Source organism: Gadus chalcogrammus, chromosome 1 (assembly GCF_026213295.1).
Source record: "Gadus chalcogrammus isolate NIFS_2021 chromosome 1, NIFS_Gcha_1.0, whole genome shotgun sequence".
Taxonomy (NCBI): Eukaryota; Metazoa; Chordata; class Actinopteri; order Gadiformes; family Gadidae; genus Gadus; species Gadus chalcogrammus.
In genome coordinates, this window is record NC_079412.1 from 26,257,436 (window position 1) to 26,281,629 (window position 24,194).

Genomic DNA, 24,194 nt, shown 5'->3' on the forward strand with positions numbered 1-24,194 from the left:
GTATCATCCAAAGGTTTGAGTTGGTCGTGGTGTGAGTCTTGTTTAGAAGTTTCCCCTGAAGTGTATAGCTCACTGATATCGACCAGTCAGTGTGACCAGATCGATCCATTCAGTGTTGTTGACCGTGCTTGAGGGTAGATGTAGGAAGCTGCCAATAATAGCCCAAGGGTTTGGTCACTTTTTTTTGACGTACTGTTGCTAATTATCCACCAGCGACAACAACACGCCTCCTGTGTCAATAAAACCATTATTTGCCTGTTAAACACCTCTTGAGATGAATTTTATTGGCCTCTACTATAAATAGAATCTAATTTACCAACAAATGGGGAATTAAGTGCTGAAACAACAAGCCGTGCCTCTTTTACTACAGACTATTATGTTATTCAAATATGTGTGGAAATAATGGAATAGGCATTCAATGAGGGCGAGGGGAGGCAGAGTCCTTTCCTTGTCTGGTTTAAAGTTTCATACCCACCCAAACCCACCCACAAACACACACACACACACAAGGGCCACACGCACGATCAAAGCAAAACGTATCCATTTAAATCGATTCTGATAAGTTATATTACACTTTCTGTGCGTCCCATTATACTGTATGTTTTCCTGCTAGTATTCCTTGTGTCTTCTCCTTATCGGCTTCTCGGTGTATGAGCGTGTGTGTAAGCTATGCGTTTCCACCGGGGGGGGGGGGGGGGGGTCGTCATCCGTGTGTAATGGCTTTTCACTTAGCACGTCTCCCCCAGAGGGCTAGCCCATAGCCACTCAGTCAGCGGCGAGCTCCTTCTTATCAGGGCGAGATATGCCAATTTGTTGTGTCTGGCCGTCTGGGAAGAGGAAGCCATTACAGCAGAGACCGCGTCGCTGAGCCCGTCTGTTTGGGAGCGTCGCCCCCCACCCCTATAAAGTACAGTCGGGTTGTACAGTACACTACTATATTAAGCATTACACGTGTTGCAATCTTTAATCTTCTAAAAAAAGAGTCGTATAAAGTCAGAAACCGGCAGAAATACTTCTTACAGTTTTTCCGACAAAACGGGGAGAAACGTTGAATAACAACCCGCATTGGCAGCAAGGTGAGCACATAATCTATTTATTACACTGGTTGAACGGGCAGGAGGTTTGAAATTGCACAGGTGGGGCAGGAGAGAAGCAAGAGAATGGCCTCCCACATCCCATTACCTCAGAAATACCCCTGCCACCAAACCATGAAAGGCAAGCTCGGCCATTTGCATGAACTGTTACACATGAATGGGGTCGATGAAGCAGTGCTGGAGGGGGGTGGGGGTATTGTTGTGGAAACATAATATGATCCCAACAAAGTGGGGCATTCAGTTCGCCGCCCCCCTACCCCCCATACACACAAACTCGTGGTTACCTATGTGCTATGCCTTCGTGCCAAACTAACATACTCTAGGAACTTTTTTGACGATTTGTATGGCTTTCAGCCATCTTTTGAAGTGTTGTGTCTGTTTTCAAGCAAACAGTGTAAAAACTCACAACTTCTATCGCAGTCTTAGAGATTCTTGAAGAGCACCCCCCCCCTGCACAGTGTACACACACACACACACACACACACACACACACACACACACACACACACACACACACACACACACACACACACACACACACACACACACACACACACACACACACACACACACACACTCACACACATCTGGCTACCACCAACCCTGCCATCCATCCTGGATTACCCAGAGAGGATTTGAGAATAAGTGGACTCCCCCCTCTCAGACACACACAAACGTCCAAAAAAATATACACATTAGCCTACTAATTATTTTTAAATAAAAAAAATTCTTTCCTTCTTTTTCACTCATTCGTTCCATCCTTCCTATATTTGTTTAAAGATAATAAAGGGGAGATTTTAGCATTTTCAGGATTAATGCTGAAATCCTGGTTACAGAACATCTCCTTGTCAGCAAATTCTTCCTCATTCATCTCAGTGGGAGAGAAAGAGAGAGTGTATGTGTTTAAGGGGTGTGCTCTTGGCTCTTGGCACACTGAGAAAAGTTCTTGTGTTGTGACGGTGGCATCGCCCACCCTGGCACTTTGCGCCTACTGTGAGTTTCTGAGGGCGAGGAAAAAGCGTTTCCCTAGAAATATGAACGGAGGTCATGTGACCAAGTCGGGTGTAGTCTCTCAATGCAGTCGACCAGACACACAGGAAGTGGTGCGCTTCCACACAGTGGGGCTCTTCCTGTCCTTGGAGGCATTCCGTTTGTGAAATCTGAACAACACAACACTTGTGAACGTAGACACGCACGCGCACACACACAGACACACACACACACACACACACACACACACACACACACACACACACACACACACACACACACACACACACACACACACACACACACACACACACACACACACGTCCAAGCAAATCATACATTTTCTATTAGCCGGATGCCTACTTTTGTGAAGAATCTTTGGAATTTGCAGCGAAAGCTCTTTCTTGTGCTACGCTTAGTCCAGACTTAAGAGGGCTTGTGATGGCCATTTCTTCCTGTGCATGTTTATGTTAAAACAGAGTGAACCACTATATGTTAAAAGGTGCGGAACAGCTGCGTTTTGGTTATTTTATCTAAATTGTTAGTAATTCTTTAGCGTTTGAAAAGCCCCACACTGCTGCAGTGAGCATGATTGTGAAGACACTGAGGGTTTTTTCTTCTTATATTTTTCTTGCCTGGTTATTTTTTCACTGACTCTGCAGCTGTGGAACTTTGCTAGGAACCCCTCCCTCCTCTCCCCCCCTCCCCTCCCCCCCTCCTCTCCCCCCCTCCCCTCCCCTCCTCCCTCTCCTCCTCCCTCCTCCCTCCCCTCCTCCGCCTATAGGAAAGCTTCATCCTGTGTTTCAGCGCTCGAAAATATGAAGTTAGCAGTTGGGGAAAATTGCAAAGAGGGGCAGAATTTTTTCTCGGCAAGTAAAGTGTGCATATGAATGTGTGTGTGTGTGTGTGTTTGTTTGGATTGGTGTGTTACACACCACACCCATATAATATATATATATATATATATATATATATATATATATGGGTGTGTGAGCTCTAGCGGGTTTGTGGGTTTTTGTATTATTAAAAGCGGTTTCCTCAGTTAGTGTGCAAAGTAGCAGACACACACACACACACACACACACCCCACACACGCACACGCATGCACAAGCCAACACATCAGGGTTTGTGAGGTTCGCTGGCCTGGCTTGTTTCTGCTCATCACCTATGAGGAAGGTAGTCTGTGCGAGCTGTCGGTTATCCTGCCACCGAAGGTCGGACAGATCAATACTGTATTGACAGTGGAGTCTTCTCCGTCTAGTGAAACAAAAAAAACAGCCTGACGGACACCGATACTTCCTCTCGGAATTGACTGTGGCTCAGACGTCCCCATTCAGAATTAATGGCACGTTAGGCATGCATAAAACTGTAACACTTTTTTTATTTAGCGGGGCAGGCTTACTACAGGGCCCAGACTGATGGAATAAACGGCACTGAAGAATAAAAATCTTCTTGCATCCGGAATTATGTCAATGAGAGCTTCCTGGTAATGGTTGGTGTAATAATTAGGCCCAATAAATATGCAAAAGAAAGTCAACTACAAAGGTTGAGTGTAACAGGCAGCTGAGGTTGTGTGTTCAGAGAGAGGCAGAGGAACGCCATCATTCTTTTCCACATATGTTGCAACTTGGCCCAAAAAGCCGTTCTTTGTTCCACTGTACCTCAAAAAGGCTTCTTTTTTTTGATCTGCTGCTAACACTGTCCCAGAAACGAGTCAATTTGGTTATTTATTTGGTTTATTTGAAACTTCCAGAAAAAAAAACCTCAGTCTTTTTTGACAAACAAACAAAAAAAACATATAAAAAACACTGTGGTGCTGTATGCTGCCATTCGAAAAAGGCTAAATTGATATATCAACCGTGAGCCCGTTACGCAGATATGTTTTTGTCATCCCCGCCAAACAAACGCAGCACGATGCTGCAGAGTTGCATTGGGATCACAGGTTCGCCGGCATGGTTTTTTGGCTTGGCACAGAGGATTCAAGTCTTCAAACGAGTGTGGGGGAGTCGGCAGCGGCAGTGGAATAAATCAGACACACCGATTTCTCTTTTTGTAAACCACCCCCTGCCTACACGCAAATCACTTCGGAGGCTTTTTAAAGATGGCCGCAAGAGGCATTCTCCGGGCCTCATTGGCTGTTTCTTCATTGTGGATTCTTTTGATTACTGATTTCATACAGCAGTTATTTCAAGCAAATTTACATAGAAACATTTCGCAAGGCTGCTTCAAGAAAATCGTTTTTTTGTTGTTGATGTTTTTAAGATTTGTAGCTCGTAGCTCTTGCTGGTGATCATATCTGGCAATGTTAGAGCCTACTCTGAGAACTGGCAAATCTAGTTGGAAAATCTAACTGATAGAAACGCATACACAGGCACACAACACATAGCCGATGTCGAAATCATTTCCGAAGTGCAGGGTGCCAAAATTAAATATTGTCTGCATTTTTATTTAAAGCGTGAGAATATATATAAGCACTACTACCCACGCTTCTGTTCTGTCTAATTGAGTTTAAGTCAATTGTTGTTTTGTTTCTTTGATTCAAACATTTATAGAAAATAAACATGTTAGAAATTAATTTGCAAACATTTGAGATTTGTTGTCAAAAACTGAGCTAGACTGCGAGCTATAGTAAATTACTTATGCTCTAACTAAATCAACTTTTAATAGTAATCTTTCGTCAACTGAATTCCAATAGCTTTAAATATTCATCAGGCCTCTGATCAAGTTAAGGAAAGAAAATACAAACAAGGATAAAAGACGAAAGAAAATATTGATTTGCGTCTTAAAAACATGCGGGAGAAGGAAGGAAAAGTGGGGGGGCAAGTGGCCCCCTGGCCCCCCAAGTTCCGGCGCCCCTGGCACACACACACGCACATACACACACATATGAAAATACAATCACAGTGGAGTGTCTCTTTATGAACACAAACAGGACCCAGATGAGGATCAGCAGGCGAGCCACGTTGTAAATGTACCCGGGGAGAGAGAGGCGAGGGCATTTCATTTTGGGATACTTGCTGGTACATAAATATACCTGAGACAGGGGGAGGGATTCTTATCCCCTTTGCTTTGTAGAGGAACAAGGGGTTAGGCGGGAAGGGGAAATATGCCAGAAAACCCCCTGCAAATCTTCCCAAAATATCATATAAAGACAGTTTACCGTGCACAGTTTCAAAAGAAAAGACATAACACTATTGATATGTTCTGTGTAAAATAACAAAATGAAAATACTCCACCTAATAAACATATCAATGTCAATATATCAGGATATATATTTATTTATATATAAATAACACATACAAATGAATATTGGTTTCAAATCCCAATGTAACGTATGTACTCAGTATCGTTCAGCCTTACCCATCATAAAGAGAGGATAGTACAGTTTCCGGGACCGACCCCCGCTCCTGCGTAGCGACCCCTCCCGCGCCACCCTGACAGCGGGTAGCATCGGCACGCAACGCTCGGCATCCTGGAAGAAGCATACACCCAGCCAATAGCATTCGCTCTCTCTCGCTCTCTCTCTCTTGTTCCCTAAGTACTACACGCTTGCTAAACCGCCAAATTGAGCGTGAAGCTAACAGCTAACCGTTAGCCCTCCGTTATGCTCCCCGGATAGTGAGGTCTCGTAGCGTGTGTCATGTCAGAGAACCTGATGACCGGATCGTTCAGGTGTGTTTTCACGTGGGAAAATAAGCCCCCCGTCAACCCCCATCTTTTTTTGTTCTTGTTGTGAAATGGTGAACTATGACGACCTAACGGGTGGCTAACGTGCAAGCCTCCCACCATGTGTCATTTCTTTATGGCCATTAAATGTTGATGTGCGATGACTATGGGCGGGAGAGGACCTCTGTGTTTATTTAATGAGCGGCCCGCTGAAATATTCAGCAACGCCAGGCATGGCACGCCAATGCCTGGCGATCCCCCCCTTCAAACCTCACCGCCATCTGCCAGCGCTATTGCCTCAGCTCACCTACAGTGTTGGTCCCTGATGTGTGAGAAGAACCAACCCTGTCCGAAACGTGATGTCTCAACAAATTTGCTGTTCTGTTGGTTTTACACTTCTGATTGTGGAGTATAAAGAACTACATAATCTTGCACGTCAAGCGAAAGAAACTTTAATCTTTGCTCCATTCTGGTATGCTTGTATCTTCGTGGTTACCAGTGGGGTCAGACTTCCTGCAAGGTTCCTCGCTCCAGGTATTAACAAAACGGATGGACAAATGTGAGAGAGAACGGTACTGGCATTCACCCACGCATTTCCCAAGTCTGTTTGTTTTGACGTTAAGCCGCGCGTATCCCGCGCTGAAAAGACGCCAGACCGTTCTCATGCCCCGCCCAGAGGAGTGGTGAACCCATGTGTTGATGGATTTAGCTGGGGCGGTGTGACGTGCCACGTGTCTCGGGCTCTCCCTCTCTCTCTCTCTCTCTCTCTCTCCCTCACGACGGATGTCAGATGTCATTTCCCTACTTCCATCTTCCCCGAGTTCAGCCGCCTCATGACCGCCCCCACGCAACAAAACACCCACACAAACGCTACTACTACACGCCACTGCTAATGCCACTACACACCTCACAATGCCTCACGTTGGCCCTCGCTCGTGGTGGAGCGAGGCGGGTCAGCGAGTTGAACAGGGCTCTAACATTGTTAGGATAAGGGGAATTCAACTCCCAGGGACCAGCATGTTAAAACATTAATGCGCTCCCAGCCGAATAGAGCGCTGGCGGCGAAGGGGGAGAAAGGAGGCAGGGGTGTCTATGTTCGGCTGCCTGCTACACTATACCTTAACAACAGAGTGGTAGAACTGATTATAGTATAGAGATTACAGTCATTTGGTGGGCCTGACCGCGGCAGTCTGGTATTAATGATAGCCCTTGAAGAGAAAGTAGCCCTCTTTAATGTTGGCACGGGGAGAAAAAAAACAATGAACAGCGTAGATCAGCTGTGTGTGTGTGTGTGTGTGTGTGTGTGTGTGTGTGTGTGTGTGTGTGTGTGTGTGTGTGTGTGTGTGTGTGTGTGAATGGAGAAGCTTGCTAGCAAGGCCAGGACTGGTGATGGTGACGGGGGTGGGGTGTGGGACAGGGGGGGGTTTGTTATGGGGAGGGGGTTTGCGTTTTTGTTGCTGAGTCAGGCTTGGACGTCTCTTTGTGTGTGTGTGTGACAGCGGTGATCCAACGCCACCCTCCCCCAACCCCAAAACACATGATCAAAACATTTCGGGGATGACCTGTCCTCAACCTTTCTTTTTTTCGGTGGGGGGGGGGGGGGGGGGGGGGTTGGAGGTCAAACAATCAGGCGCCAGGGAGCGCCTCCAATGGGACAGATGGCTGCACGCGCAAAAAAAATTGGGTAATAGCTAACCTTGAAATTTAAATATTTACATTTTAACAGCAAAATGATATTTGAAGACCGTAATGCGCAACAATACACAGGCGCTTGTTTTCGCACCGAAAAACCAACATCACGTTTCTGTCGCCAAAGTGCCCATCCGCTGCAAAAAACGTGCGGTGACATTTGAGCGCCGCCGGTGTCCTTGGCCTGGATTGGCGCGCGACTGTGTGCATGACTGGCAGTGGATGGTAGTGTGGCGTGTGCGTGGCAGTGTGGCGTGTGTGTTTGCGTTCCGGGAGCTTGTTGTGTGTTTTATTTTGACGCTCGCTCGCAGATCGGCTGCAGGAGGAGATTAGCATGAGCTAGCTGCTGATTCCCATGCCCATCTGCTCGTCTCCCACGGAAACGACTGCCCCTCCCTCCACCCCACCCCCCCACACACACACACACACACAAACACCCCACACACACACACACACACGCGTCTCCTACATCTCACAGAAACACACACACACTAATTCACTCACAGACCTTTATGCATACAACGACACACACTATTATCTACACGCACAGACATGCGGAAAAGAGTCAGACACAAACATCACCGTCTCATACAAATATAAACACAAGAGCACTTCTCCATTTGATGCATTAAAAAAACACATACTATCAAGTATTGTTCTCATGTTAATTAGAATAAAAGCATTCGTTAGAGAGATCCCCTCTCCTTAACAAGGGTAAACACCACCAAAGATTGAAGGTATCTTCAAAGAACAACGACTAGTAACATGCGTAAGACTGGCACAGTTAAAGGCTCTGGTAGAGTTATCTCAGCCGCTAAACTGACCTCTTATCTAACGTTCCCAAGCAGGCCAGGGGGCTAGCAAGTCGGTTTCACACGGAAGAGCACCGCTCAGAAGAGTGAAGCCAACGTTTGCTTACAATAGCTAGCGACGTTAGCTCCCCGAGGCCAACCACACAGCAAATGAAAAAACGGAATCCGGGGAATATAATGAAAGATTGTGTTGGTGGGGGGAGGAGGGACACCGCTGTCCCTAGACAACCTCTCTATTTTGTCGAGGGCTGGTGGGGGGTTGGGCCGACCAAGCCTGGCCTAGTAGTGACATGGAAGGCCACCTCCCAGGGGCTTCTGGGGGCAGCATTGTTTAAGCGGGGATGGGTGGATGGCTGTCGGCTCACGGCCCATTGTTGCGCTCCTATTGTGGGGGCTATCAGCTGGGGGTTCTGTGACACTGGAGGTGGACAAAGCAGACCCCACCCCCCCCAACTCCAACATGCCTCATCATTTTTTTTTTCCTGCCCTGCTCTTTCTCCATGATCTTCAAATGGGGCTAAAAAACAAGATACCGATGTATACCGCTATGTGTGAGAACAGAACACACATCACTATATCAGTGGTTGGATAACCCGCATGATGTAATGCCAGGGCTATGGTGGAACAATTAGATTAGCTTATATTTTGGTGCGACGCACAAAAAGAAACAGGGATGTTTGTGTAACGAAGCAGAGACGATTGCCGTGTGAATTACACTCACCCTCTCGGCCAGTTTGATTAAAAAAAAGCAGTGAGATTAGATGCACATTATTAAACCCAGACAGGCAATCATTGAAATGAGATAGGTGGTTTTAAGGTGGCTACATGATCACATTGTGTAACAGGCGCTATCTGGGACTGTTTAGGTCTCTGGCGCTGCTGGGATGGCCCGTTATTTTTCCTAGTGGTACGCTGTTTACAGATAACGTCTCTGAAGCGTATGGGATCTGTTGTGTTGTGTCCATCGCCTTGCCTAGCCACTCTGGGTTTATAGCCTGACTGGAAGGAGGGTTGGGGGTGGGAGACGTGTTAATGTTAAACACAATTTTATCAGGAAGTAAGGCTGGCTCGAAGTGTGTTATTGATCCAACAGGGCGGTCATTGTGAACTTTGACTGTTTAGAGGCCGTTTCCGCCTGTTATCGCAACAATGACTCACAGGAAGCGGTGAGCGATACACGCGCACGGCCGATTATAAAAACATTTACAAACCCCAAGCCACGTTTAATTGGCTTGTGTCCGTAGTTCAAACATTAAAGTGTTCTGCTTCCTTATGATATTGACGGAAGGTGGGTTCCAATCAGGAAAGCGTCAGCGTTGTGTCCGTCTCTTGGCAGCCATTTTGGACGTTTCGACGAACCCTTAGGTTTTGAATTTCTTTTTCCAATGGAGGAAAAACACATCGAGCATGCAACCACACCTCCGGCCTCACCGGATAAAGGAGTGGGAGAACCGGGGCTGTTAAGACGTGTGTTGATACGTGTGCGTGTGTGTGTGTGTGTGTGTGTGTGTGTGTGTGTGTGTGTGGTGTGTGTGTGTGTCCAAGTGAGTGTGTCTCGGCATCACGGTTACATATAGGGATATATAGGTCCCACGCAGTCTCACCTTACACCTCAGGAACCGAGTGTTGGAAACCATGACAGATAAAAGACATGAACACTCCCTCTCGCCCTCCACTACCTCCACCACCACCACCCCTCAATCCTATCAACCCCGTCGCACCCCAACCCCCCAAATGACTGAGTTATTGATCTGGCTATTGCAGCGCCACTCTGGCAAATGAAGCGCCGTAGCAGACGTTAAATAAAACAATGTGCTGAAAGCAGATCCTCCACGACCTGGCTCCTCCACGCCTCCTTCTCAAGTGCAGGCAGAGTCCTCTCCACACACACACATACGAGTATACACACGCATACACATACACACACACGCACACGCACACACACACACACACACACACACACACACATCCTCAAATACGTATATTAAGTCAAGCCCATTGATTTCCCATCCCAAGCTCCTCCCCTATGTCTCACATAATCCACCCAACCTTCCTTCCCCCAAACACACATACCCTACCCCCACTCACATACAACCCCCCCCCCCCCCCCCATCCTCATACTCACACACACATATACACACAGGGGCATTAGGACCCACACTCACAGAGCACAACATGCACAAGCCTTCAAAACATCTTCCAAAATGTCTTCAGGCACAAAGCCATCTCTCAACACACGCACACACACAAACACACACTTAAAGAAGCTAGCATGTGCACACACACACACACACACACACACACACACACACACACACACACACACACACACACACACACACACACACACACACACACACACACACACACACACACACACACACACACAGCTCTGACGGCAGACAGTGGCAGCTCTTGAAGCCTGCTGGTCTATAATTACTGTAATTGTAGATCTCTAAGACAAGGTAATGTGGAGACTCGGTATCCGCCTCCTACCCCTACGCTGAACTGAACCGGCTGCAAGTACAAAGACATTATTTTCACCCTTCACCCCCCCGCCCCCCGCCCAAACCCTCAACCCCCAAACCACCACCCCCCCCCACATCGCCACAATCCTTCAAAGTGGCAAGAAAGAGACAGAGAGAGAGGTAGAGAGGAGAGAGAGAGACTGCCAAGGCTATCTTCAGCAGCGCAACATCTGTTTACATTAAGACAACTACCATTTATATACGTCTTTCCAGTCAGTGACCTGTGTGTGTGTGTGCGTGTGTGTGGGCGGGTTGGGGGTGACCAAGCCGCCTTATTTTGTGTGACCTCTGCCCTGTGTGCTGGGCTCATCTGTCTGCTCTGTTTAATTATCTCCACACATACAAATCAGCACACGCACACACACACACACACACACACACACACACACACACACACACACACACACACACACACACACACCACACACACACACACACACACACACACACACAAACGCACGCACGCACGCACGCACACACACACACAGGTCAGGGCTATGTTTGAACCTTGCCCTCTGGAGCTGCACGGTTGCCGTCCAGAGACTGAAAGGAAGCATGAGGTGATGCAAACTGCAAACACACACACACACAGACACACACACACATCCCCACATACTTCCTTCCTGGTCTCCCCTCCCCTCTGCAGGCATAGCTGCTGCTTGTCTGCATGACTCTGCTGAGGGATAAATCAAACATCGGTGCGTGTGTGAGTGTGTGTGTAAATGCTTGTGTGCGTGTGTTTATGTTTTTATGTTTGTGTATCTTTGAGTGAAGCACTGTAAATCCAATTTATATCGATGTTGCACTAGGAATGAATAAAGAAGCCTATTATGTAATGTTGTGAAGACTGTGTGAGTGCCACAGGGGGAAGGGCCTTTTTAGGAAATTGACGTTTAGCAAAAAACCCGGAGAAGAGGAATACAAGGGCTGAGTGTAATCTGTGGATGCCGTCTCTAAATTAAGAATGATGATGCAATGTAATAAAAAGTGTATTAATAACTAAAGGGTATTCTATGTTCAAGAAATTAAACACATCTGACTATAAAAGTGGAATGGGGAACAGGCTTTTATTTGACCCCTAACGGTGGCGCTACCCGAGGCTTTAGACTAAGTATGCTTTGAAATTATGTCGTCAAAATAATCCCGCTCTGATATATTATCCGTATCCGGCAGCGAGAGCCTGTGTGTTGTTTCTGCACACGGAAATCCAATCTCAAGTCTCTGGTTTACCCCCACTTGGCGTCAGGAATGTTACCTTACAGTAACAAGGTCACTTTCTGGAGCATTTCAAAAAAAAAAAGAGAGAGAGAGAGAGAGAGAGAGAGAGAGAGAGAGAGAGAGAGAGAGAGAGAGAGAGAGAGAGAGAGAGAGGAGAGAGAGAGAGAGAGGAGAGAGAGAGAGAGAGAGAGAGAGAGAGAGAGAGAGAGGAGAGAGAGAGAGAGAGAGAGAGAGAGGGGGAGAGGGAGAGAGGGAGAGAGGAAGGCAGACCGAGCGGGAGAAGAGTGAGAATCAGTAAAAATGTAAGCGAACAGAACACAAGAGTGAGCGAGTGAGAGAATTGAGAAAGATATAGAGTCAGAGGTGAAGAGACGGAATTGAAGCCAGAGAGAGATGGGCTGAGTCGCTGACAAGACGAAATAAAGAGAGGGTAAGAGACTGAAAGAACTCAAAAGAAAGATGGAGAGAGAAAGAGAGACAGAGACAGAGAGAAAACCTGAGAAAGAGGGAAACCAGGATGCAAGCATTGGAACGGAAAAAAAATCCCCACATGTTTGATTTTCCACAGAGCAGTCTGGATGTTTTTCTACGGGGGAAACGGAGACGGGAGGCAGTGTTTAGTCTTGGCCCCAAGGACAGAGGGAGAGGTGTTATGTCTCCCGTTCAACCCCTGCACTCAGGGCCCCCTTCTGGGTTATTTTTCCTACACTGGACGGGCCCCACCTCCAACCATCTAAACTACCACCTCCTCACTCACCTCCTCACTACCTCCCCCCCGCACAACACCAAACACATACATACACACACTCATAGACACACTAAAATGTTAGACACACACACACTCAAACCCGCATGGTCGTACATGCTCAGATACATGAATGCGTGCACCGTACTCACACAGACACACACACACACACACACACACACACACACACGCACCAACACAAACACACACACAGACACAAACACACACACACCACCTTGCTGGCGCTCTGATCACCATATAAGCCAGGCAGGAAGCTCTGTGAAACATCAGATTTCACTTCCTGCAGAAATCAATACATCTCAGCTCCTGCAGAGGCATGTGCGCTCACCCGCACACACACACACACACACACACACACACACACACACACACACACACACACACACACACACACACACACACACACACACACACACACACACACACACACACACACACACACACACGACAGAGTGTTTCAGACTAAGACCTAGAGCAACCAAATAACAAAATATTAAAAATAATTCAATGCCAGAACGGGACAATTTTTAAAAAATCCAAGAGCACAATATTTGCGCCACTATATCTGCATACCAAGGTTATGAATTTGAAAAGCAAAACTAGCATCCAAAGCTAGTGTTACCGTACGTGTGTGCGCACGTTTGCGTGAGTGTGTGTTTGAGTGAATTGACAAAAAGATGGAGTTATAGATGGATAGCCCCCCTCCCCGGCCCTCCCCAGCCCCCTCCCTCCCTCCCCCGAAGCAGTAATGAAATGATGGATCCCTAGTGTGGATGGGAGGAGAAGTGGAGCGATGACCTCACAGGCACCTAATCGGCACTGAGGGACAACGTGGCAGCTAATGTGTCCATTAGCTCTCTCCTCCTGCTCCGACACCAGCTAGCTAACAGACAGAGAGAGAGAAATACAAGGAGGAGGGTGAGGTGGAGGACAAACACACATATGACACACACCCATACAGACACACGTTCAATCAGTCCTCTTCCACACACATAGAGTACCCCGTCTCGCCAGAATGTTGGGCCCATTCCCTCCTCCTTTTAGTGCGTTTTCTTATGGAAGAAGGTGTTGAGTGCTGTTGTTGGCATCAGATAATCGATGAGTTTGTTCTGGTTGCAAAGAAAGAGACTATGGGTTTGAAGGTTTTCAAGAGGATCGATTTGAGGGGATGGTTAAAAGGTCCCCAAAAACCCAGCATACTATAGATGCCCCCGGAGTCTCTTACTGTCATTCCTCCCAGTCGTGGGCCATGTGAATTGGCCACACAGTGCAGTACAACTCTCTCCCATTCTCTCTCTCCCTCCCACCCTCCCTCCCTCCCTTGCTGTCATGCTTTTCCTCTATATAACTCTCTCTCCAGTGCCCTCCCTCTCTGGTAGATTTCAAGAGAACAAAATGTCCGGAGGATGTGTGAAAGAGAAAACGCTAGCATGCTAGGGCTACCTCTCTGCTTTGCTTTAAAAATGAAAAACAACATCAACCGTGCTTTGTGCCACCACTCAGAGACGGACCTAGTGGGTCGGAAAAAAAATCCCCCGAAACACACCCTGACACAGCCCCTCATCGAAAACCAAAAACAACAACAACAACAACAACAACAACAACAGAAGCCGCTAGCCCTACGGTCAGAGGTTAGCGATGTGCTTGCAAAAAGGCGTTTGACTGGTGCAGGCACTGTCAGATTGAGAGGTCACAAAATAAGTGAATTTCAATAGCCGGAGAAAAGAGGAAAACAGCGGAAGGAAGTTTTCCATTTCGTCTCGGAAAAGCACTCACACACATTTCAACACGCCCGCACACACACTCACACACCCATCCACACACACACACCCACAAACCAGTTCCACTTCCTTCCTAGCTGAGGCCCTGTTGGCTAGCTTGTGTTTTTCCGTTTAATAAAGTAAGACTAGCCTCTATTTTCTCTCGTCGAATAAATTTGTAATGGGCTTTCAAGAGAGAAAAGGTGAGGTAGTGTAGTCGTGACTTAGTGTGTGTACCGAACTTCGAAAACCGGACACCATATTACCTGACAATCGCACTGGTAACATTATATCAAATCTTGACACAGATCTTAATACACAAACAGATAGCGATCACCCGACGCGTTGAACCCGCTGCGGTGAAGGTCTTTTCAGTCATCCGTGTTGCCAGTGTGTAGCATGTTGCTAACAAACCCAACGCCCTCATGTGTCTTTGTAGGGGGGGGGGCCTCTGCGGTTGTCTGTGCTAATCGGCAGTAACACAAGCCACCGAGGTTAACAGTTGAACCGCAGTCGGTGAACTCGAACCCGAGCTGTGGAGACGCGACCCCTATGCACCGAGCAGAGCGTCAGCCCAGCACCTCGCCGAGGGGAACGAATGGGAAGGGCTTATTTTTATGCTAGGGGCAAACTCCAAAGTCCCGTTTGAAATCGCTCATTCGGCCCGACCTAAAGTTCACTGATCTGAGGCCAATATGGAAATGAGATATGCAGAAAACACACATTGTTTGCTGTAGGTGTGTGTGTGGATTTGTGAGTATATGTATATGGGTGTATGTTTCTGAGTTAGAGGTTTCATGCATTGTGTGTGTGAAAGCATACACGTTTTTCCAGCTGTGTATGTGTGTGTAAAGTCAAGGGTACTCTCTTTACTATTGGAGTGCGTGTGTATGTTTGAATGGGAGCCACAGATGGTGTGATAACTGCACTGGAGAGATAACAGAGGAGGAGAGGAGAGGAGGTGGAGGAGGAGGAGCGATAATGGCTGTACTCAAGTGTGAGCCAAGGTGCCAGACAGTGGCAGTCCTCTGCGACAAAGCCTCCCGTCTCTTTCCTCTCTCCCTCTCAGTCTCTTCATCTCCCCCCTCTCTCTCTCTCTCTCTCTCTCTCTCTCTCTCTCTCTCTCTCTCTCTCTCTCTCTCTCTCTCTCTCTCTCTCTCTCTCTCTCTCTCTCTCTCTCTCTCTCTCTCTCTCTCTCTTCTGCTTTCTGTCTCGCTCTCTCAAAGTTTGCTCAATAGGAAGGAGCCGAAGCGTTAAGTGAAAGGCAGCCTTTTATAGAAAAAAGATCAAGCCGACAACAACAACAGTTCTCTCTTTCTCTTCCTCCCTACGTCTCTCACTCTTGGGCTTACAGCGAGAGAGGAAGGGTCGGGTGGTGGGGGTGGGGGAGGGGGTGCATTAAGCGAGAGACGCCAGTCTAGTGAGTGGTGTACGTATGAATACGAGTGTGCACTAATGTGCCTCCTCCACACTCTGCCCCAGCCCTGCATTATCCCGCATGCTAGCTGCGATTGGAGCGCTAATGCCGTTGCTAAGCAAATCTCTGGCTTCCTGCGCGGAATCAGAACAGGATGACTGCTTCCTGGCTGGCAAGCATGGCTCGAATACGCACGCACGGCACGCACGCACGCACACACACACACACACACACACACACACACACACACACACACACACACACACACACACACACACACACACACACACACACACACACACACACACACACACACACACACACTAATCTGTAAACTGCGCACAAAATACAGGAAATGCGGTACTGAAAACCCACACACAAACACACACACAGACTTGCCAGACTTCCAGGCAGGGTTAGTAGACTCAGAGGCTGGAGTGGCGTTGGAGCTGTCTGCTGCGTGTAGCACGGGCTTCCCCCCTGGGAAGAAGGACGAGTCTGTCTGTCTTATTCGTTCATCCGCCTGGCCTCCTAAGACAGAGGACAGAGGCTAATTATAGCGTTCCGCTCCCTGCTGCACATCAGCGACTAGGCTACGCCTGCTATCATCGTGGCTAATGTTACGTCTTACTCTACTAAAGGGTGGCTTGTACGCCTTTCCCCTGGCAGAATCCAAAAAAACACAGAACCCCTTACATCGGCTCTTTTCCTTTTTATTCGGCGGTTTGCTCACAGGCCAGGCTCACTTGTCTAGCTCGCAGACATGCTACACACGGGCATGTGGTTGTAGACATGCTGGCCGCGGCTAAAACTGTCTCTTCCACGTCACACACCGACCACACCACACTTTCACCCACACCTTGAGGCCGCCAGCCCCCTAAATCTAGCCTAGCCTACATTAGCAAAAGGTCAGTCTAGCCAACTAGCGGCCGTGGTGTCTGGTTGCTAGCTTAGCGAGGCCAGCTTGCCGACGGCAGGGCGCGGCGTTTTTTTTTTCCCGTAAGGTGAGACAACGCCGGCTCGGGGCGGTGTCGTCTGTCAGTCGGTAAGCAAGACAGGTGTAGAAGGTGTAGAGGTCAATTCCTGAAGGTACTTTTTAATTAAAGTGGCGGACACCGCGGCGCGGCCAGGAAGGGTAGCATGGAGCATGCGCCGCTGCATTCTCGTTCCTGAGACCTGAGACGGGCCGCACGATGATTAGCGTGTCGGCGAAGTCAAGAGGTGACCCGATCGAGACAAGCCCTGTTGTCAGACTACTACACGTTTACAATGTCGGAGAATACGTCCCGTACGGGGGACGGGCGTGTATCGCGTTCGGGTGTCATGTTTGCGTGTGTGTGTGGGTGTTGTTGCGTTGTTTTGTGTAGTATGGTTGGATACTATGGGCCTGTAGGCCTGCTGGGGATACGTATTACAAATATGTTCTAGTATTATAGGATCGCCTTCCTCTATACTTTTCACCCTTTTACCAAAACACAAACTAACAAACTACGCACATGACTATAAACGACCTTAAAGGACAATAACATTGCAAAACTTAAAACATAACGAGTCCTATTGTAGCGTTAGTTCTTATATTTCTCATAAACAAACACATGCCTCTATATGCTCACTATTATTATTTATAGGAGCACTTTGAGCGAAGGAAGGCTGTTAAATGACAGACAGGTCCAGGGAAACAGCGCTCTGGTGGGCGAACAATACGAGCGTGTGTGAGAGGCAGGGTGAACAGCTCAGAGCTCACAGGGGGAGGCCTCCTGTGTGGCTAGGATGACCTGATTCCAGCCAGAATCGCGTGCTTCAGTATAACTTCTCCCTCTCTCTCCCCCCACCCACTCTCCATCTCTCTCTCTTCTCCTCCCCGCCCTAGCGCTTTTCTATGTATTTCCCACCTGCTCTACCCCTTCTTGTGCTCTCTCTCTCTCTCTCTCTCTCTCTCTCTCTCTCTCTCTCTCTCCTGCGCTTCACTGCCTAGCACAGCCTAGGCACAACCCTGCAGCACAGCCCAGTTACCCCCCCCCCCCCCCCCTACAGACACACGCACACACACACACACACACACACACACACACACACACACACACACACACACACACACACACACACACACACACACACACACACACACACACACACACACACACACACACACACACACAAGCACACGGACGTGCACAGCCCTTAAAGCCGTCACTAGACTCTGCAGTCCCTTAGGGCAGCTGGCCTGCGCACAAAATGTTGTTAGGCACTTTTTATAGGAGCTAATCTTTAACGTACAAGCCTTGGAAATAACTTATAGCCAGACAGACTGACAGCCCGGCAGGCTGACCGACATGCTGACAGACAGACCGAGATAGATTTGAAACTAGGCCACCAGTGAAGAGAAGGATGTAAATAGTTTTCAGTGATTTACTTTTCGCTATACAGTGAAATTGTATGTATCCTGTTATGTATCCTGTAGGGGCCAACCACACACAAATACACATACACACAGATATTAACACACACCATGTATACACACATATACACTCACACACATCCTGTATATGCACACACACACAAACATAACCCCCTACAACTCTGTTGACCATTCAAAATAGGCACACAATCAAAGTTGTATTATTTTGACTAATTTTCACTAGTCTCTCTCTCTCTCTCCCTGGTCTCTCAGAGGCCCTTTTTGAGAGGATGATCCAATGCCTGTCGTCCCCAATTATTCAGACACGGGCCCTGGCCTCCAAAACTCCTCCTCATAATCCCTGTTTTTTCTCTCCCTTCTCCCTCTCTCCCTCTCTCACTCTCTCTCTCTCATTCCTTCAGTCCCCAATACCCACTGGCCTCCAACTCAGTGTTTACGTAAGTTGTGCCTACAAAGTTTTGTAATGGGTTGTTCCTAAAATGTTGTCACTCTCCTAGCTTAATGTCTTCTTAGCCTCATAGCTAGCTGGCTAAGCTATTAAGCTAAATACAAGGAAATGGTGTGCTCGCTTAATACGTAGCTATACTTTCCTATTTTCGTCTGGGTGTTGGCAGACAGTTTTAAGCAGTCTTGTGGTTTTAGAAAGTGTCGGTTGGGGTATATAAATCGAGTGCCCTAGATGCCTGGGCAAAAGCAGGCTCATCTGAGGAGCTCCATGAGTTCTCAGGAAATAAGCCTTGCTCAGACGTGGAGGACATCCCATCTTCTCCTGCATAACTTCTTCCAGGCCTTGCTTCCTCACCAAGTAAAGTACCTTGAAAACTTGGCTTTTGTCCGTTTTGGCCCTGGCCATACCTCGCCCCACATCCCGTCCCCCTCTGTCTCTCTCCTGGGGGAAGGCGGGAAATGGCCGTTTTAGCGGTAGCGTTAGCATCAAGAACGCCCTGGAAGTTGGAAGTTGCTTGCAACTTTGTAGAACTCGCCTTCCTCTCCCCATCCAAAGTGCGTGGCATATTTAGCTTTAGGTTAGCCCCGGTCCTACAAAACGTTTATGGTGTGTGTGTGTGGGGGGGGGGGGGGGGGGGAGGAGACACCGCTACTGCGTCTTTCTAAACTCCCAAAAGCTGCTTTTCAGATTACCAGCCCTGCAAACTAAGGTAATCGCCCCTTGGCACGAGAAGGGCTTACGGAGCGTCAGCGCAAGTGCTGCGCTACCTGTTGCCGTCTCCACCTGGCTCTGCCGGAGAGACACAACTAACCGGTGTGGCTCCTTGTGCTTTCGTTTTTACGATTGCATGGCAGTCCCATGTATGATATCGGCCCTGCGTATTCATTCTGTGTGTTGGGATTGTGTGTGGGACCTGGCAATGAATGGCTCATTGCCCAAATCCCGAAACACACTGCAGTGACCAGTCTTGGCCAGAAGCGGTGTTGTCCCTTCCGTCCAATGTTGGTTCGCCAGTCCTTGGTTCCTCTTTACAGAACTTGGCCTCCATAGACCTTCATTAGGGTCTTCCACCGCAGCCAACAATAACAGCAGCAGCAGCAGCAGCAGATCTGCTCAGGTGGTGCCAACTGGCTGTCCACACCACTGATCCCCCAGCGATTACTGGCTCTGTTCGTGTTCTGCGTCCGTAGCCAGGACACGTGAAGCAGCTTTGTGGATGAGTGTGTTGCAGTGCACCTTAAAAAAACGAGTGAAAACAACAAACACTTTTCATGAGGTCAGGCGGTTTACACTCAATGAAGGTCTGACAAGCCATTGGTCCACCTGTTACCCTACTCCGTCCCATGCAATGTACACAAACACTTCAGAATGAAATATTCGTGCACCTGGCCCAGAGCAATGTTTAGTGAATTAAGATGCGGCTAAGGAGCAGGTCAGGGTTTGGCTTTTTGCTCTATCCTAGCCCCCTATTGGTGTTGACTATTCTGCAGAACCAAACTAAGTTCTTCTCCTTGAGGTAAAATCCTCGAGGTGGGTTCTGATTGGCCAGTGTGGTCCAATGTTAATGAGTCCTGATTGCGACTCCCAAAAGTACCCCAGTACCGGGTTAGAAAAAAATAGGAAAAATAACATTGGAAAAAGTGAGCTTAGCAGAGCGAGGACCTCAACACTAACATGTGTGTGTGTGTGTGTGTGTGTGTGTGTGTGTGTGTGTGTGTGTGTGTGTGTGTGTGTGTGTGTGTGTGTGTGTGTGTGTGTGTGTGTGTGTGTGTGTGTGTGTGTGTTTGTGTGTGTGTGAGCAGGACCCAAATCCACCCAGAATAAAACCAATGTTCTCTCATATGCTTTGCATCAGGCAGAAACATTCAAATGACGTCAGGGCCTGACAGAGAACCCTTGTGTGTGTGTGTGAGTGTGTGTGTTTGCGGGTGAGTGTATTTGCGTGTGTGTGTGTGTGTGTATGTGTGTGTGTGTGTTTGCAAGTGTGTGTGTATGTGTGTAAAGGAAGACATGAGTCCTGGTTTCCAGATGTGGTGTGAGAAGGAGGAAACCAAAGAGAACAGGATGTATAAAGAAAAAAGAAAAGTGTGACGATCCAAAACAAAACCAGATTTATCGCATGGGTTAAGGTTTTTCGTTCCCAAGGTCCTCTGTTATTTCTGCGTTGATTGTGATTTTGTGTTGTTTCGATTTTTGTTTGCATTGGTGATCTCTAAAATACACATGTTAATTTAAAAACAATCTCCATGTCCCGGTATCGCAATGAAGGAAGGATGAGGCAGCTTCTGAATGTGCTATACACTATTATAAAGATGTCCAACTCGGAAGGTGATCTAAATGACTGCATGAATCTTATTGAAGTGTCTTAATAACCATAAAAACATCAATACCCATGTGACATTGTTGTCATATTTCGATGAACACAAATAAATGTTGATACCGTTTTTCAGATAATTAGCATTTACAAAATGTGTAAAGTGTGCAATATTTTACACATACTTAAGCTGCTAATGGTTAGCCAACCAGACAAATGAGGACGTTTCGAGATGTTTCTGTTTAAAACGGAAGCAAGCGCAACATCAAAACCGCCAGGACCTGAAAATGACCCCCCCACCCCCCTGTAATGCAACCTGACCCCTCGCTGACCCCCTCCAGCCCCAGCCGAGCTCCTCTGGTCCATTAAATGGTGGCCATAAAAAAAGAGGTAGGGGGCTGCTTGTTACCGTTGCCATGAAATGCACATATGGGTACAATTACGCCTTTCAGCATATGCACCTAGCAGAGGTCCTCACATGGTAGCATATGCAGGTGTGTGCGTGTGTGTGTGTGTGTGTCTGTGTGTGTGTGTTCGGGTTTCGTAGAATTTAATAAAGTCCAGACATAACACACACACACACACACACACACATGGGCAGGTATTTGTGTTTTTACTGGGTGGTGGAGGCTGTAAGCTGGCCCAGGAGGGGGGTTGTGGGGTCTGGGGGGGGGGGGGACCCAACACAAATGTTGGGAGTGTTTAACTTACAGTAAGATGAGACACCAGGGAGCAGCAGAATGGTCCTTTGTGTGAGCCAATGTCCCGCCATTTGGGGGTCATATATGCGCGGGGACGGCAGGTTTACACCAGTGAGTTAAACATAGTGACTCAAACTAGACTTGCTTCATCTGAGTAGCAATCGGTTAGCAATGAGAACCCCCCTCCACATTCTGATCTGGGTGCTTTAAGTCATGAGTGCAAAAACTGTTAGGTCGGTCAGGTCTTACAAGTGTATATGTTCACCCCTTGAACCGACCCCACACCCTCACACCAGAGCTTTATGTGTCACATTATGTATGTGACACATAAAGCTCTCGAAACTTGAACCACCCATATGTATCTGATCATATCTCCAACAGTCGGCAACATCGACTTCCTCTAATGTCGACGACCCGATTCCTGTAGGCCTGTGTTCCACTAGCAGTGTAGCGTGGCTTCATATTGCTATCGAAACCACGCACTGCTGAGCGACTTCGCCAACTTGCACCATCAAGAGAATTGTGGCCAAGCGCGTTTTCAAAATCTCAAATATTCGGGAACAGACTCTCACAACAGGAGAACATCCAGCCGTGACCGGCACCCTCTTGGCCCCCTCGAGCCCCCACACCCCAGCCCTGACAGCCTGCACAGGGCAGCCAGGCAGAGCAGGACGGGACGATAAGAGGGCTGAGAAAGGAAACACAGGAGCCTTCTCAGAGAACAGGGACAGACAGCAGGCAGATAAATACAACACAACGCAGACGCAATGCGCTTGAATCTGCTTTAATGAATCAAATGAAGATAGGCAACCTTCAGAGTGAGACCAGAGGAACAAGGGTAAGGTGGATAGTGTAGTGGTTAGAGCGTTTGACTCGTGAAGATTTAAAATGTTGTGGGTTTGAAACCAAATGTCTGCAGCCTAACCTGAAGGCATCCCAGGGAACAGTGCCCTAATAAGCCTCCTTAAGGCCGTGTCATTTTGCCTTGGTGTCTACTCAATCAGGGGTTCTCAACTGTTGGGTCGCCATCCATTCTTGGGTCTCAGGGCATACACCAAACCTTCATCTTTAGAAAGAAGCCCATTTAATGAGCTACAGTCCCAATGTAAATGTGTGTTTCCATAGCCTACTATTCCATTGAGTTTAGCCCCACGTGTTGCGGCTTTTGGTTTTTCTCCACGTTTTAAACAGTACATAAAGGCATTGTTGATTTCTGCAATTATGGTCCATGCATTTTTGTTTTGTTACTTAATGACTACGTGGGTCCTGAGGCTAGACCGGTTGAGAACCACCATACTCAATGACTGAAATAGTCAACGCAAACAGAGAACAGAGAGTGGGGTTTGACACTATTTTAAAACGGGGGAACCAGAGGAAGTGGGTCATTACACCAGGGGTTGAGTGGCCGTGGCCCTGGGATCCACATGATTTTGTTTTAAGAGGGCTCCAAGGAGATCCCCCTCACTCGTTGGAGTGAACGTGGATAAGGCCGTCATCAAGTACAGGGCGCGGGGGGGGGGAGGGGGGTAGACTGGTGGCTGGGGTGGCAAAATCCTTGGGGGTAGGGTGGTGGTGGTGGGAGGGGACAGTGCTTTTTGTCCCAATTACAGATAATCCCTTTAGCTGCTCCACATTTCCCTCCCCCCGCCGCCCACCGCCCACCACCACTGCCGTCGCCACCTCCCAGCTAGCTTAGCTCTAGGACCTGGAGGAAGACCCTGATGACACACACACACAGTGGAGCAAGTCAAGAACTATCATCCGTCCTATTGTCTCTCCATTGCCCCTCTTTTTAAGATGAAAACGCAAGTGTCTCCCAGCAGGGGGGGGGGGGGGGGGACTGGAGGGAGAAAGGGGGGAGGGGTGAGTCGGGGAAGGGGGGGGGGCATTAGCCAGACCAATCCTGTTATGAGCATTAGTGTGAATGGGATAAATGGGGGAAGGGGTGGTCTCGGGTGAGGTGAGGTGGTGAAGGGGTTGCAATCTCCTTAAGTGATTAATCAGCATGTGAAAGTGACCCCCCCCCCCCCCCCACACACACACACACACTCCTCCCCCTTTGGGGATATGGGGTGAGATTAGCTATGGACAAACTTCCCAACACACTTCCACCAGTCTTCCACAAGCAATCTCTCCCTCTCTCTTCCTGTTGGTGTGTGTTTGTGTAATCCCCATTTTTCCGGGTTTGGAAAACACGTCCTCATTTAAAACTGTGTGTATGTGTGTATGTGTGTGTGTGTGTGTGTGTGTGTGTGTGTGTGTGTGTGTGTGTGTGTGTGTGTGTGTGTGTGTGTGTGTGTGTGTGTGTGTGTGTGTGTGTGTGTGTGTGTTTGGGTATGCCTGTGTTGGATTGGTTTACGGCAAGAAGACAT

General features: G+C 48.0%; 1 protein-coding gene across 1 annotated transcript in view; it reads left to right on the plus strand.

Annotated features, from left to right (window-relative positions):
- skia (v-ski avian sarcoma viral oncogene homolog a) overlaps positions 1-24,194 on the plus strand; it is a 62,899-nt gene that overhangs the window by 1,494 nt on the left and 37,211 nt on the right. The gene's annotated exons all lie outside the window — the stretch shown is intronic.